General features: G+C 49.4%; 1 non-coding gene across 1 annotated transcript; it reads left to right on the top strand.

Annotated features, from left to right (window-relative positions):
• The first annotated feature begins 4,236 nt into the window (after positions 1-4,236).
• LOC111725117 lies at positions 4,237-4,340 on the top strand. The gene has a single exon (XR_002773259.1). It is a non-coding gene; the product is annotated as a U6 spliceosomal RNA (small nuclear RNA).
• The last annotated feature ends 392 nt before the right edge of the window (positions 4,341-4,732 follow it).

The raw sequence follows: 4,732 nt of genomic DNA, 5'->3' as shown, positions 1-4,732 counted from the left end.
ATAAGATCATGTTTAGCCCTTAATCTAAGGAGGAACATTAATAAGGTGATTATAATTTCTGGTCAATGAATGAAGGGAGGTAGGAGTGTAATGAGGGGTGCAGTGGAACAGAAGTAGAAAGGAAGACCTGGTACCTTTCAGACCACACCACCCCTCTGGCTATAAGCAAACAATACAAATAGGGGATGATAATGTCCTGAAAGACCCAAAACCAGTAGATTGTGCCTCCACAGTCCTACTGAAGCCCTTGGTTTTTTACAGAAAAGACAAGAATGTGAACTTGCACAGGGCTCCTCCCTAGCTTAAAGTCCCTGAAGACAGGCTGTCTCCCTCACATAGGGGGTCCCTGAAGATAGGGCTATGTCTCCCCTTAGCCTGGGGCTCCCCAAGAACAGGGCTGTGTCTCTCCCTCAGCCGGGGACCCCGAGGACAGGGCCATTCTTTTACTCAGATTTTCTCGCTGCTCAAGACCTTTTAATCACACATCTTCCCCTCTCTTGAGTAGCATTACCCAAACCCAGGGCCAGTTCCCCTTTCAGCCTATATTTCCCTCTGCAACATGGACCCCAGGATGACAGCACCCACAGACAGAAATGCACTTATTGATGAAATAATCTGAATAGCAATCACTACAAGTCTTTCCCATCTTTTGCCTGTTTTATCCTCAAATAATCCTGTGGTAGTATGGGTTACACCTGGATCTCATTCCTTAGCAGAAAGACAGGGAGGGCAACGTGGTCCAGAAATCAGAGATTTGGCAGACATCACACAGCTGAGGGTCATCAGCCTCTTTTCCATCCTTTTCCACCTACCCGGACCCCAGATTGCCTACCCCACCTCCCAGAAAGGGGTTAAATAGCCTCAGGAATGCCAGGATTGAGGGCAATTGGGAAAGCTAGGAGGGAGCCGTTGTTCCTCCACTTGGCTGGAGCTTCGGTTTCCCAATCCAGTATTATTTCTGTGGGGCAGAACCCAGCCGGAGGCAGCTGGGCTAACTGAACAGCCCCAGGCTGTGGATCCCAGATCCTCCTCTCCCTCCAGTTGGTGTGGCCCAGGGAGCCACGCTAGCTCCTGGGGGCTCTCAGCTGGGAAGGATCTTGTGGGGAGATGGAGGAAGAAGACAGGTTGCTGCTTAGAAGAGCAAAAGGAGCCCAGCCCAATGCATGGGCTGTTCGCGGGCCTGTCATTCATGGCATGAAGCAGCAGCAGAAGCCCCTTCAGGGTGTCCAGTTGTCTTTGTAACCCTCCTGTCACAGCTTCTAAGATGTTGTCTTCCTTACTTTTTATTTTACTATAACACATGTGAAAGATACATGCTAAATTATAACTCAGAATACATACACATACACACTCCCGACAAGTTTCAAAAAATGATACTTACCCTTACAGTGTAAGGCTATTTGAATATTTTCTACTTTATTCTCCTCTTTTTTTTTTCTTTTTTTTTGAGACAGAGTCTTTCTTGCTCTGTCACCCTGGTTAGAGTGCAGTGGATCATAAGAGCTCACTGCAACCTCATCTCCTGGACTCAAGCAATCCTCCTGCCTCAGCCTCCTAGGTAGCTAGGACTATGGGCACCTGCTATAAGGCCCAGCTAATTTTTTTCCTTCCTTCCTTCCTTCCTTCTTTCCTTCCTTCCTTCCTTCCTTCCTTCCTTTCTTTCTTTCTTTCCTTCGTTCTTTCAGAGATGAGTTAGTGCTTTTGCTCAGACTGGTTTTGAACTCCTGACCTCAAGCATCCTCCCACCTTGACCCCCCAGAGTCCCGGGCCCCTATCATCCTCCACATTTAAGAAAAAGATTGATGCTGGTTGCAAACTGCTAAACTGACTTCATGACCCACTGATACATATAGATCACAACTTGCAATTCGAAAAACACTCCAATCTCAGCAGGCTGATATATTGCCATTGTACAGATGGGGTCACTGAGGCCTAGAAAGGAAGCAGGTTACAGGGCTGGTCAGTAACAGAGACCAAGCCAGAGCACAGGGATTTTGGCTGCTAGGGAAGTATTTTCACTGTAAGTTTCCAGAGCCTGAGGGACTTCTTGCAATAGCCGTCTGCAGAACAAGAGCTGAGGGCGAGAATCACCACTGATGGGTCATCAGGAAAGGTGAGATGGATGTTTGTTGGCCAACAGGCTCCCCTAGGGCTTCCACAGGTCACTGCAGTAAAAGTCATGTTACGACTACAGAAAAGGTCTGCCTAAAGGGTCAGCATCCAGGTCCTCCAGAGTATAATGGACAAACTCAGTCCAAGGGAGCCTCCCAGCATGAGTCGGGGAGAGCCTATGGATCTCTGCAGCAGGCTGAAATTGAGGACATATCCAGAACAGGCAGGGCCTGTATGCCACATCCACATAGGATCCAGTGACAAGAGTGGGGACAAAAGAGGGGTGGGCAGCATGAAAGCACCTGAGAATTCGCCAGTCCAGCTCCAGGCAGGGTTGCCAGATAAGTACAGGATACTCAGCTGAATGTGAGCATTTCAGATAAACGATGAAAATTTAACTGGTCACCCTGTATTTTTATTTGCTGTATCTAGCAACCCAGTAGGCCTGCGACCCACTTAGGACAAACAGACAGCAGGAGAAACCCAGGTCAGACCTGAGGAAGCGCTTCCTGCCCAGGTGCCTGGTCTCAATCCAGTGTGGATGGGGCAGAAATGAGGGTATCTGGGACCCCTCCAGCCCCAAGTAGGCAGTCCTTGGACCACAGATACCCCTAGGTCAAGTAGCTGCCCCTGACCCTCTGACCCCTCAGGGAGGGAGAAAGTGTCAGCTGGGCTGGAAAGGGGAGAGGTAGCCTTTGAAATTGGCATGTCATGGTGGGAGGGGGAACAGATGGCATCCTTTGCCCCTTCTCAGCAACCACACCAGGCTCTTTGAGATAAGCCAGTCTTCAGGGAAACTTCCTGTTAGGCAAACACCAACAGCTGGCACACCACTGGCATCTGGGGGCTGGGGGCTGGGAGAGGGGCAGTTTCTCTGAAATCTTGGGGTCTAGGGGAGGATTTTACCAGCATGGAGCCAAGCTCTTCCCCACACCCCCCATCTCTTCTGCTCTCATTCCTCCCTGAACCCTCCCCCCGCCACTCCTCACATAAACACACCACTTTGGGGTTTTTAGTGAAACTGCCAGAGTCAGGCAGTGCCAAGGGACTGACTGGGGTGACCACAGCCAGAAGGAAAGGGGATGAGACCTGCTGGCTTTAATAAGAAGGCATTCCCTGAGCTCTCACAGCCTTTGTGGGCAAAATGTCCCCTTCCCTGGTCCCAGTAAGGGGTGTTAAGTGCTAGAACTGGACTAGGGGAGGGGGCACAGACCAATGTTAGGGATGCAACTAGGAGCCAAGCCTGGGGCCACATCCTGGTAGGGACTAATTATAGGGCTGGGACTCTGTGCCCTAGCCTTGCCTGTACCTCATTACTGAGAGAAAAGTCATTTCCAGTTTTCCTTGTGAGTTTCTACATTGGCTGTTGCCACACAAAGGGAATAACCATCTAAAATGCTGAGCTTTTTGTGGTGGGGTGGCAGCAGAGTCTGTAGATCAGCCCCAAGGAAACAAGTCCAAAGTTTTACCCTCATCTTCAGGGAGCACACAGGCTAATAAGAGAGAATCTGAGCCTGGCCTTGGGGACTCTGTCAGAGTGAGGTGACTAACGTGCATTCGTTTACTCAGCAGTAGTATATTTATGTAGCCCCTCTTAAGTGGCAATCGCTTTATGTTCATTATTTAACTTAATCCACATCAACACCTGAGAGAAAAGTGTTTCCATGCCCATACTGCAGAGCAAAACAAGGAGGCTCAGAAAGGGTGAACAACTTGCCCAAGGTCACAGAGCCAGAAAACTCTACTGATGCCAAAAGTAGAGCTCAGCTCTGTCCATTTGCCAATCCTCTCTTTCCACCACCCTGTGCCCAGTCACAAGGACAACAGCCAACCTTTAATGGGCCCTTCCAGCCTGTCAGTCACCATCCTAGGCCCACATTTCCCTGAACATCAGTGTTCTCATCTCTAGAACTGGGATACTACTGCCTACATCTGATATTGAAAGGATGATGTGATTTTATGTACACAAAACATTCTGAAATGGATACCATGGTGCATGTTTTACAGATAACAACTGAGATTCAGAAACGTAATTTTGTCCTAAGACATAATTTAGAAGTTGTCAAGGTTGAGGCTGTCTTTTGGGTTGGGTTTTGGACCTCAGGGCTTAGAATTAGCAGCCAGGTGCTCACTTTGGCAGCACATATACTAAAATTGGAACAATACAGAGATTCACAGGGTCCCTGTGCCAGGATGACACACGAATTTGTGAAGCATTCCATATTAAAAAAAAAAAAAAATTAGCAGCCGGATTTGAACCTAGGCAGTCAGGCTGGACCAGGCCAGAAGTGACCCAGTGTTATAAATTCTGGGCGGCCAGATAGAAAGTTATTAATAGCCATGAGGTGTTTATTGCTGAACAGTCACCAGCTCCCAGAGGGCAGCCTGGGGTCACAGAGCTGCAGCTAGGTCAGCCCCCTACCCCCCGGCCCCATGGGGGCTGGTCCTGAGAAGCTTACTCTCCCAGCTGGGCCTCACCCTGCCCCTGGGAATACTTACCCAACCAGGCAGCTGCCCCGTGACTAGGAACGGTGACCCCTGTCACACTTGTGTGTGTGCAAGCCCATGTGGATGTGCTCGTGCGGAAGAGACTCTGTAACAACCAGGCGAACTGCTCCAG

This window comes from Otolemur garnettii, unplaced genomic scaffold, assembly GCF_000181295.1.
Source record: "Otolemur garnettii isolate 467f Iridium unplaced genomic scaffold, OtoGar3 scaffold00031, whole genome shotgun sequence".
Classification (NCBI taxonomy): Eukaryota; Metazoa; Chordata; class Mammalia; order Primates; family Galagidae; genus Otolemur; species Otolemur garnettii.
The sequence above is the reverse complement of the archived record's forward strand: the minus strand, read 5'-3'. Positions and strand labels throughout refer to the sequence as shown.